The 12,500-nt window shown below is 36.2% G+C and overlaps 1 protein-coding gene across 2 annotated transcripts in view; it reads left to right on the forward strand.

Annotated features, from left to right (window-relative positions):
• frmpd1b (FERM and PDZ domain containing 1b) overlaps positions 1-12,500 on the forward strand; it is a 60,511-nt gene that overhangs the window by 5,146 nt on the left and 42,865 nt on the right. For both annotated transcript variants that reach the window (XR_013201128.1, XM_077223649.1), the window contains exon 2: positions 10,119-10,257. The gene's annotated coding sequence lies outside the window, so the exon portion shown is untranslated. The remainder of the gene's footprint in view (positions 1-10,118; positions 10,258-12,500) is intronic.

A 12,500-nucleotide genomic window follows, 5' to 3' on the forward strand; every position in this document is an offset into this window, starting at 1 on the left:
AAGTCAGAATTGCGTGATATAAAGTCGCAATTGCAGGTTATAAAGTCAGAATTGCGTGATATAAAGTCGCAATTGCAGGTTATAAAGTCAGAATTGCGTGATATAAAGTCGCAATTGCAGGTTATAAAGTCAGAATTGCGTGATATAAAGTCGCAATTGCAGGTTATAAAGTCAGAATTGCGAGATATAAAGTCGCAATTGCAGATTATAAAGTCAGAATTGCGTGATATAAAGTCGCAATTGCAGGTTATAAAGTCAGAATTGCGTGATATAAAGTCGCAATTGCAAGTTATAAAGTCGGAATTGCGTGATATAAAGTTGCAATTGCAAGTTATAAAGTCAGAATTGCGTGATATGAAGTCGCAATTGCAGATTATAAAGTCAGAATTGCGTGATATAAAGTCGCAATTGCAGATTATAAAGTCAGAATTGCGTGATATAAAGTTGCAATTGCAAGTTATAAAGTCAGAATTGCGTGATATGAAGTCGCAATTGCAGATTATAAAGTCAGAATTGCGAGATATAAAGTCGCAATTGCAGATTATAAAGTCAGAATTGCGTGATATGAAGTCGCAATTGCAGATTATAAAGTCAGAATTGCGAGATATAAAGTCGCAATTGCAGGTAATAAAGTCAGAATTGCGTGATATAAAGTTGCAATTGCAAGTTATAAAGTCAGAATTGCGTGATATGAAGTCGCAATTGCAGATTATAAAGTCAGAATTGCGAGATATAAAGTCGCAATTGCAGATTATAAAGTCAGAATTGCGTGATATAAAGTTGCAATTGCAAGTTATAAAGTCAGAATTGCGTGATATGAAGTCGCAATTGCAGATTATAAAGTCAGAATTGCGTGATATAAAGTCGCAATTGCAGATTATAAAGTCAGAATTGCGAGATATAAAGTCGCAATTGCAGGTTATAAAGTCAGAATTGCGTGATATAAAGTCGCAATTGCAGGTTATAAAGTCAGAATTGCGTGATATAAAGTCGCAATTGCAGATTATAAAGTCAGAATTGCGTGATATGAAGTCGCAATTGCAGATTATAAAGTCAGAATTGCGTGATATAAAGTCGCAATTGCAGGTTATAAAGTCAGAATTGCGTGATATAAAGTCGCAATTGCAGGTTATAAAGTCAGAATTGCGAGATATAAAGTCGCAATTGCAGATTATAAAGTCAGAATTGCGTGATATAAAGTCGCAATTGCAGATTATAAAGTCAGAATTGCGAGATATGAAGTCGCAATTGCAGGTTATAAAGTCAGAATTGCGTGATATAAAGTTGCAATTGCAAGTTATAAAGTCAGAATTGCGTGATATGAAGTCGCAATTGCAGATTATAAAGTCAGAATTGCGTGATATAAAGTCGCAATTGCAGATTATAAAGTCAGAATTGCGTGATATAAAGTCGCAATTGCAGGTTATAAAGTCAGAATTGCGTGATATAAAGTCGCAATTGCAGGTTATAAAGTCAGAAACAGAGAAAGTTCATCTTAAATGCTTATATTTGCTAAAAGTTAACGTTGTCTATTTTTAGCAAAAGCCAACCGACTAATAGCAATTGATTTCAATGCATTTTTAATCAGGCGTTAACTAAAACTAAAATATTTCTGTTGATTGGGATAAAGCTGAAACAAGATGAAGCACTACATTTTTTTTAAACTGGAAATAAAATAAAACTTAAATAAAAATAAATTAAAATTAAATAGCAATGTTAAAAAAAATGAAAAAACAGTAAACAGATAAAAACAGTAAACTAATAAAATGAAGAAGAAAAAAACATGACGAAATTACTAAAAATGAAACTAAAATTAACACACGAAAACCAAAAAAGCGAATTCAAAATATTAATAAAATTGAAATAAAAACTAAAACAACAAACGTTTAGAAGTCCCTACATTCTCTAATTACCTGATGCAAGTCATTAATATGTGCAAATGCAGAATATTAATCTCCAAATGGTGTCTAGATTGAACAGCATGCTGGGAACTGAAAGCCTTTGGTCGCCGATGGAATTGAATTGAGAGGTTGCACAAAAGCTTCTTTCTTTTATTATGCTAATGGACGGCTCTGACAGACAGAACCAGGAAGAGAAGGGCGATTTAATTAATGCTAAAGAGGAAACGTGGAATCATTTTCAACACAAACAACAAACTACTGACAAAGCAAAGGAAACGCCATTATACTGGGACTAAACCATTCATTCGGCTGATGGTTGATGGGTATAGGATTAAACAAATCTGACCTAGTTACGGACTGAAGCTGTGAACGTCTACACCATTGCTTCAGTCCTGGATTGAACTCTTGGTTTTAAGAGCATATGCCACATCTTATTACTGTATGGTTTTCAGGATTGTGATGCAGCCAATAGAAGTGGACATGCTGTGTTACATTCGACGTGCATTTGCACAATGTGAAATCTTAGAAATCTCAGTGGAATCTCTGTAATTCAGTGGCATTTAGACCTGGAGGGCGTACGGTTAATAGCTTCTTTCTTTGAGTCTCTCTCACTGTGTAGATCTGCTCATGCACGAACCCCACTGTTGAGAAGCAGCCAAGCATTGTGTCAAAACACCCTTCTTTAAGTCCTTATAGGAAATGCATGAGTAAATAAGTAGAAATGTTATATTTGTTAAAGAAATAGACATTTACTCACCTTCGTGTTGCTCCAAACCCATATTGAGAATCTTGGAACTGTTGTTTTATATACAATGAAAGAATTTTGTGACAAGCTTCAAAAATGACAAATAAACACCATAAAATGCAATTAAAGTCATCATTTATTAAAAATATTGCATGCAGATATTTGTTTTAAAACATCTGAACAAATGCACAAATGCAATTTAAGAGATTTTCATTTAATTTCATAATCTTTGGTTTGTTCCTCAGACACAACTTTGAATATTTGAAATAAAGTCGTATACACTAATGCTGCTTTTATATTTTGGGGGTTTTCAATATGCTTTTCCCAGTCGGCACGTGGAAGACCTTCAATGTTGAAGTGTAGTTGAAATAATGTCAGTTGCTGTTTCATGTTGAAACAATATTTAATGCTGAATGGTTGTAAAAATAGTTCAACTAATTCTTTTTTTATCAAGACTTTGAAACAATGTTGCAATATCAACATTGATTCGATTTGCAGACATATAATTTATGTCTTAATATTTTCACAAAACAAAATGTTTGATTCAGCCTTAATCCATGACGTTGATTTCCCTTTGAATAAATGTTGAAATGCCGACCGGGTCATTGTATGGAAAATAGACGTTCTGTTTGGATCTGTGTTATTATAGAGACGGACGCAGGAATATTAGGCTACTGTCACTTTAAGAGCTGCACAGATCCAGTATACTGATACACATGCGTTTCCTTTATTGACTGTTTATGTTCACGTAAAACATAACCGATTGTGTTTAATAACCGTCATATTTTTGCGTGTATTTGTTCGTTCAAGTGTTAAAAGACGTGTTCAGTTCGGTTTCACTTTATTTATCACTATTCCGTATGAATGCCGTCTTTCTGTGCGCTCGTTTTGGATGTGAACACGTCAGCGTCTTCTTACGCATGAATGGTTTAAAATCATTAAAATGCACACAAAGAAATTCCTGACCTTAAAAGGGTGGTTGATTATGATTTCACTTTTCTAACTTTAGTTAGTGTGTAATGTTGCTGTTTGAGCATAAACAACATCTGCAAAGTTACAGCGCTCAAAGTTCAAAGCAAAGGGAGATATTTTCTTTTACAGAAATCACTTTTTAAAGACTACAACAAACGACTGATAGAGACTACAATGACCTTCTTCGTGGGTTAGTGTCATCACTAACCCAAAAATTTACATAAACCCCGCCCCCGGGAACGCATTTTATAGATTATCATGACAGAATATGCTAATCAATGACTTGAAGATAGTTAACTCCACATCAGATACATAAATTCATCAACCACCCATTCAGAAATGTCCTGTTGTATTCTACATGTTCTTGAATCTCATCATTTTCTGACTTCGGTTTGAACATAAAAGTCAGAACAGTTTCTGACATTTTAGTACTGCACACACACACACACACACACACACACACACACACACACACACACACACACACACACACACACACACACACACACACACACACAAGCTCTTGAAGCTCCGCCCCCTGTGCCGGGAGCAGCAGCTCATTTGCATTTAAAGGGACACACACAAAACGACACGTTTTTGCTCACCCTCAAAAAGGGACGGTTTTTAACATGCTATAAAAAATGATCTATGGGGTATTTTGAGCTAAAACTTCACATACACACTCTGGGGACATCGGAGACTTATTTTACATCTTGTAAAAAGGGGCATTATTCCACCTCTTTAAGTATGCGATTCCAGAACTGGAATCGATTTTCGATTCCCACCACTAAGTATCACAGGAGCAAGTGTAAGCTTGAATCCCAATTCTCTGTCTTATTCCCTTCCCCTTAGTTTAGCAAGATCACATAAGAGTAAAGGCTGTCCCAATTCTCGTTTTGATCGAGGGCTGCACCTTGGTTTCAAGTAAGCTTGCGAAAATGCTTGGTTTTAAGGGGTATCTACCACTTCCCCTTAGCCCTACCCCTCGATCATACGAGAATTGGGACAGCCCTTACTCTCACGTGAACGTGCAAAACTAAGGGAAAGGGAATAAGACAGAGAATTGGGATTCACCCTAACTCTTGCTACTGTAAGCTGCTGTGGTGCGGCCCGTCTTGACCCAGTCTGGCCTCGTCTTTTACTTTTACTTTTGTTCTCAGTTCAAATTGGATTTGAGCGTTCAGTGCCAGATCCCATCGAATCATCCTTTTGATTCCATACAATCCCTCAATCCTGCTGAAAGAGAGAGAGAGAGGCCAGCGCTGTGTCAGGAAGATGGGGGAAACTATGCACAAATGCAATGAAAGACTGTCCAGATGGACAGAGGATATTCTGACGCAGTACAATACCGTTACTATGTTGTGGCTAATGTAATATACTTTCTCAAATTCTACACATTTCCCCAACAAAATCAATGCAAAATGCAATTAAAGTTTCAAAAATACGATAGAGTCCTGCAGCGATGACATCTTTTTGTAGGCCAGTGCATTTCAGCATTTCAATCGTTCTGAAGTCAATGCGTCAATCGTCAAGTCAATGAGTTTTTGAATGGGCTTTTGTTTAAATGCCTGAAATAAGGGCTGTGATGACAAGATATTTTCAAGTTATATTCTACAACATGAAATACATTTTCCCTTGTATTTCATTACACATAAAATACATTAAGCCATTTTTAGCCAAGTTATACAGATTCATTTTTTAAAAGTCAGTTTAATATAATTTAAGTTGAGATGACTTAAACATCCAGTTGAATGTACTTACAAATGTAAGGCAGTGACTTTTTTTTACAGTGTATTTCGAATTATATTGTTATCCTTGGTGTGAATCATAAACTTTTGTTGGTCGCAGAGCTTATCCAAAAGCCAACTAAAAAAAAAAGAAAAGTCATCATTATTGCATATTCAACTAGCCACACAACTTTAGGTAACATTAATTTTTCGTAAAGCAGGGACGAATTGCATGCGAATTTTAAATGCTGTTTGGTCTTTGCGTGTGATTCTTCTGGGCGTTTGGTCTCCTTCGACAGCTGTTGGGTCGGTTTAATGAGAGCTGTAAATGTCAGAGTCACAAGCAAACATCCATTTCTGTCCCACTCAGACGGGATGAGACAAACTCTCCGTTTGGCATGACACGATCACTATTGATTGTTTGTGTCTGTTTGTGTCTGAAGATCACGCACACATGATGTGGTTTATTCTCGGAGGGAGACGCTGTTTCTGTGGGCTGATTGAAATCTCCAGGGTTGCACTATAACAGCTTATTTTTGGAAAGCCAGGCTGTTGATGCAACTCTCGTCAGACTCATGGATGGCCTGTTTATTTGCCCGATGCTCATTGACCGGTTGTTGATGAATTCTGCTGTATTGCGGCGAGGTGCTGTGTTGCACCGCTCAGCTGTTTCTTTTTATTTTCTCTAGTTTTCACATCCATTTCCACTGTGTCTCGATCATCCCTGTCCCTTTCCAGCACTATCTTCTCTAAAAGAACATTTGTGTTCTTCTATCTTTTGCTTTTTATGTCCATTAGGGCTGCACACTAAATCCCAAATTATCGAAATATCGCAAATGTATATATCGCGATATGCATATCGCAACGGCTTGCAATAACTGGGTCATGAACAAAAGACAGAGAAAATCACTCACTGCTCTTGGCTAAATAACTTTTGTAGCTTTAAAAAAAAGAATCAGGATATATTTCATTTATACAGTGAAAACTAAGCAGTGTTTATTTTTACATTTGATTATTCAGTTTCTGTTGTTAAATAATCCTAATGTATGATAACCTGAACCCCTAAACCCCCTGATTTACACTGATGTTAAAATAACACTTCTTATGTGACAGTAAAACACTGATGTTCACTTTCAGACGTTATAGAGATGTAAAAAGAATGTGAAACACGTATGTAGGTTATATAATTTGAAATATATTTGAAATATAATTTAAAGGTGCATTGTGTCATATTTCTGAGGATCTATTGACAGAAATGCAATATAAGATCCATAACTATGTTTTCAGTGGTGTATAAAAATCTTACTTGAACCGTATGAACCGTTATATTTGTATTACCTTAGAATGAGCAGTTTCTCTCTACACACACCGCGGGTTCCCGATCATTGAAATGCAAAGACATGTTTCTACGGTGGCCCTAAATGGACAAATGCGTTTCGCTATGTTGCTCTTCGTGCAAGGAAGCAAGCTTAGTTCAGCGAATAAAACACTGACACAATGATGAACAAGTAACAATAATAATCGCAATAACATACAGTTTTACTGAATAATTAAGTAAACATAACTTCTTAATTTATCCTTGTAAAGAAACCTCATTGCTGAACTGCTACTCTCTGCTGTCTCAGACAATGACATCACTTCCTGTCGGCCACCGTAACTTTTGTTGGTTGCAATTCGTAACCTCACCACTAGATGCCGCTAAAAATAACACACCGCACCTTTAAGTTCATTTCACACGCATTATCGTATCGCATATCGAATATCGCATTATTTAATGAGTTATCGCATATCGCATTTTTCTTCAATATCGTGCAGCCCTAACTTCAACCTTGCTTTACTCTTCTCCACCCAGAAGAAAATCATAGATTGCACATGAGATGGTCTAATACAGCCTCTGCTAAAAGTCAAGATGAAATCAAGATGGTCTGATTGTTATTGATTTAGTAGCGCACGTTATTGCAGCAATGAAGGGAAATGTCTTCTATTACCTTCTGAAAATGACTTTTCATGCACTATTGTAGCAAACACTTATTTGACTCAGTTTCTAAAATCAAGTCCTTGCAATGAATGTTTCTCTTATATCCAGTTTCGCAGAGATGCATCAAATTATGCTTGTAAAATGGGTTGCAAATGACAAATTATGTTGACTTTAGGAGAAATGAGAACATGGTAAAAGTCAAGTTATTGTGATTATTGAAAGAAAATCAACTCAAAGTAAGCTAAAAACTTGCACTAAAAATAGTGGTTTAATGTCAAAGTACATTGTAATTCAGTTGAAACTGTTAAAATCAAAATGCAAAACTATGTTAATCTTGAGCTATACATTTGAATGTGGATATTATAGCTAATATTAATTATATTATAAATTGATTTGATAGCATGTTTTAATTTTGTATTTTGTATTCTTTGTATTTTTAATTGGGTCTTGTAAAAATTTGATGAGAAATCTTTTGCTTTGAGGCATTTTAGTCAATCATTTTATCCCTTAAAACTCATCTTTGATCACTTAAGTGACATATTTAAAAAAAAATCTTGAAATATCTTGAATGTAACTCGACACCCATGCTTCATTTAGTATGCGCGGTTCTATGAATATGCAAATGAGCCCCGCCTCCACTCACTCACTCACTCAGAGATCCACTCGTTGACGATCACACGTTGATCTGATTGGTTACAAGGTAGTTTGTGACGTCAGAAACACCAGCGATTTCAAACCGTGTTTTTGAGACTGTCTTTGGTTCACTGCAGTTTTAAGGAGAAAATACTCTGCAATGCTGTCGACTTATGAATTTACACATGGTTTAAGCATATTAAACACACCACATAGACATATAAACAACATTAAAAGCTGGATTTTCACCACAGGGGGAGAAACATCAATTTGTTCTCCATATTGAGATGTGACATTTCTTTCCTATGGGAACCACTATATCCATTGTTATGTTTCTTGCATCTCTCATCACACCTTTCTCTCTCTTTGGCGCATCAGTCTTGCTCAAGTACAGTAGCTGCATTATTGAAATTCATTATTCATGAGTCTGCATGAGCTATGCTGTGTAAAGAGGGCAAGCGTCACAGAAAGGCTGGATCTCGGGTTGCTGTAGGGGACACTGGGAAAGTCACAGCCAGGGGCTCGAGATGTATGTGTTTCTGAAATCACAAGCTTCGAGACCCAAAGAGCCCGACGTATGCGAGCCTCTCGTGACTGTTGCATGACTGCCGCCATCGCATGATTTCATGTGCACTGGAGTGAAAGTCACAGAGCTACACACACTCTGAAATGTTAATAAAGCGTGTGCTCGATGGACAAGCGCTGCACATTAGCCCTGTGAGGCTCAGCACAGAAAATAGATTAATCTATCAGGATTAGTGCGGATATGCAGGTTTATTTGCTGATTCGGATGCGGACCAGGTGTGCAGTTACGCACACAGAGTCAAGAGGTCTGCCTTTTTGTATTTCTGATGATATTAGAGATGTCTTGGGTGATATTGAACAGGCTGAACTGATTCTTAGAAGTCTATAGTAACGTATTTGCTCTGAAATGGCTTTAAAGTTGTTGTTTCGTAGGAATGTAGTTTTTTAATCGGCCGATATATGTTCATTTTTAACGTTATCGGTATCGGGCAGATTAGAAAATTTGGCTGATATATTAAAGCCGATAAATAATGGATTATTTCCTTCAACTGAGACACTTTAGATGTTCGCCATGATGTTTTGAATTGCTTGAAATATGATTGGAATCACTTAAAAGGAAAAGTTTGTCATATCGCCTAAATAAAATGATAATGAGAACATTATAATTGTGTGTTTGGGACGTGGCTTTTAATGGTGAGACTTTTGTTTTTGTAATCAGGCTCTCAAAAATTACATAAAAATTTGGATTTAGATTTATCGGACAAATATATCGGTTACCGGCGTTCAAATATAAAGATTTATCGGTTATCGGTATTGGGCCAAATTTTTATATCGGTGCATCTCTAGTTTTTTTTTCTTTTAGGAACCGTTTGGAATTGATACATTGAATTAAACTGATTCTTAGAAATGAATCAGATTCAGATTTACCAAGTCTAATGCAACTTATAAATCAGAGAAGATATATTAGTAACAACGAATCTCAAAGTATTTGCACTAAAACGACTTAAAAAGAGATATTTTTAATCAAAAAGTCGTCGTTGCCAAGTAAATCTAGATTGTTCTAAAGTCAGCATGAGAAGCAAGTTGTGCTCATCTTTTCTTCTCTATTGTGTCGTATATCCGAGTGAAACGCTTCTGGAACAATAACAATTGTGGGCGGGGTTTGATTTTGTCTGTGGGGAATTGACTGGATGGTTGTGGTTTGCTATTGGTGGAACTCATGTGATTGACAGGTTGCTCCGCCCACATCATCAGAGAAGAGAAGAGATGTTGCGGGAGGAAGTTTTTCTGATTCAGGATTATTAAAACAATAATGATGTGCACCGATAAATCACTGATAATAAACACTGCAATGTTCAATAATAAATAAATAAAAATATTTTGTGACTTCAATGCAAGTGATATACAGTAAAAACTAAACTAAATAGACAACCTTTAGAAAAAGTCAAAGTTAAAAATCATAGTTATTGCTTAATTTCGATGTGTTGCCCAGTTATATTCGACATGCATGTGTGTATAAACACAATCAAATATAGACATGAAAGTTCTTCTTCATGAAAGGCTTAATTTTTTCTCATGATGTTAGTAGCACATACATACATTTCAGACTCTAATCATGATTGTGATTTTATCCCTAGATCAGTTCTCATTGGTCCTGATGGTTGTGAGGACCCGCCTCTGCCACCTCTCAACCAATCCACACAAGAGAGATGTGACGTCCAATCACACGCTGAGATTTCTGCGTTCTGGAGCTGTTAGGACACTAACCACACCCAGGTCAGATCAAGCTACTCTGATGAAAAGATGTATATTAGTGTATGTTTATTATGGATGCTTCCAGCTGCGACCGAAAGCACATTTTCAATTAGAAACACACAGGGATTCATCTTTCTGAAGATGCTGAGCTTTCACTCCCTCTGGGATTTAAGATATTTGAATAAATGCAACCTTCACAGTGTAAACAGGTAATTTGGTGTTAAAGTCCCTCTGTAGTCAATCATTTTATCTATTAAAACTCATTTTTGATCACCAAAATCAAATATTTTAATGTTTTTTCCTTGATAAAAAATTCTTCATGCCTTGAAATATCTTGAATGTAACTCGACACCCGTGCCTCATTTAGTATGCGCGGTTCTATGAATATGCAAATGAGCCCCGCCTCCACTCACTCACTCAGAGATCCACTCGTTGACGATCACACGTTGATCTGATTGGTTACAAGGTAGTTTGTGACGTCAGAAACACCAGCGATTTCAAACCGTGTTTTTGAGTTCACTGCAGTTTTAAGGAGAAAATACTCAGCAATGCTGTCGACTTATGAATTTACACATGGTTTGTCTTAAAGCGTATTAAAAACACCACATAGACACATAAACAACATTACATTTTCACCACAGCGGAACTTTAAAGGAATAGTTCATCCAAAAATGGAAAAGTCTGGTATATTTTGCTCATCCTCATGTCGTTAATCTGCTCATTTCCATTCAATGAAAGCAATTTTTTTTTTATATTCCATAAAAGTAGTCCATATGACTATAGTTATAAATATAAATGACTATTTATACGGAAAGTAATTGCTTTAGCATCAGCTTACATTTAGGTCAGCTTCACACACATTGCAGTGGGTCACAGTCACATTGCATGAGTGTTGAAGGCCAGTGCAGTCAACCAGCAATGTGAAGCACTCAAGCAAATATAATAAATACTCATGCTGAGTGTCCTCTAACAGATTAACATCTACAGTCCGTCTCGCATTGGGAAGATCCTCTCGAATGTTTGACCCAGTTACTGAACTCGAGGGCTACGGTTACATATTGAAAAGTGTTTCTATCAGTAATGGATCGTGATGAGAGGAAGAGTGAGCAAGCGGTCTTACTTAACAGCGTGCATGGTGCTTATTATAGACGCTTGTGTGTGTGTGTGTGTGTGTGTGTGTGTGTGTGTGTGTGCAGGAGGAGATGGGGGTTGGGATAGACATGGCATGGAGGGTGTAGAGTTACTGTAGGAAACATTAATAGATGCTTTGCAGATTTCCGGTGTGATCTGATTCTGAAACACACGGTGATCCTGTTAGAATGACTCATATCTCTGATTAATAGATGAAGAATAGAGCGATGCTGGTTATTGTGAGCATCATTAGGTGATTGATTGACAGCACTAATTCCCAGACTTTGATTTAGGGGTGGGCGATATGGCAAAAATATCCTATCACGATTTTACTCTGGAAAATCATGATTTTATCATGAATCTTTTTCATGTTGGTTTTACTAGGATAGGTGGCAGATTTGATTGACAGCACTGATTCCCAGACTTTGATTTAGCATCATTCATGTCTGTCTCTGTGATCCTGCTATAATATAGAGGAGTAACAAAGCTAAAGGCCTGTTCACACCAAGAACATTTTATTATAAAGTTCAAACGATCAATCTTAGGGGTGTAACGATGCCCTCATGTCACGATTCGATACATATCACGATACTGAACTCATGATACGATATTATTACGATACTCCAAGATATATGGCAAAAGGTTGACAAAAAATTTACTGTTGATTAAATGTTAAATTTGATATTTCATTGTGTGTAAATTAATAAGCTTGGACTTGATGCTGGAAACCCAAAGCACAGGACAATAGAGACACCAGAATAAAAATAGTCATGATTCTGAAGCTGAAAATAAAGAATTATTTTTAGACGAATATGCTTTCAATCTGTCACTGACTAGATATATTTAAAATAATGTCGGCCACTTTTTACTTGTAACAAGACATTTGGACATCAGGACACTCAAATATTCCCCCATTGCATTATTATACATTATATTCAACACTATATATAATAATTTAATGTAGTACTGACACTAAAACTCTGAATTTTGTTTAACTATATAACTATACATGATGCATATTGTTGCTTTTTTTAATGCAATATATTATTACACCCCTAACAATTTGTATTCTAGTTACTAGTTGCTACTACTTTACTACTAGTTAGAGCAGCAAATAAACATGAATGAACATC

The sequence above is a fragment of the Siphateles boraxobius genome, unplaced genomic scaffold, assembly GCF_051911475.1.
Source record: "Siphateles boraxobius isolate OS27281-9 unplaced genomic scaffold, OSU_SipBor_1 121, whole genome shotgun sequence".
Classification (NCBI taxonomy): Eukaryota; Metazoa; Chordata; class Actinopteri; order Cypriniformes; family Leuciscidae; genus Siphateles; species Siphateles boraxobius.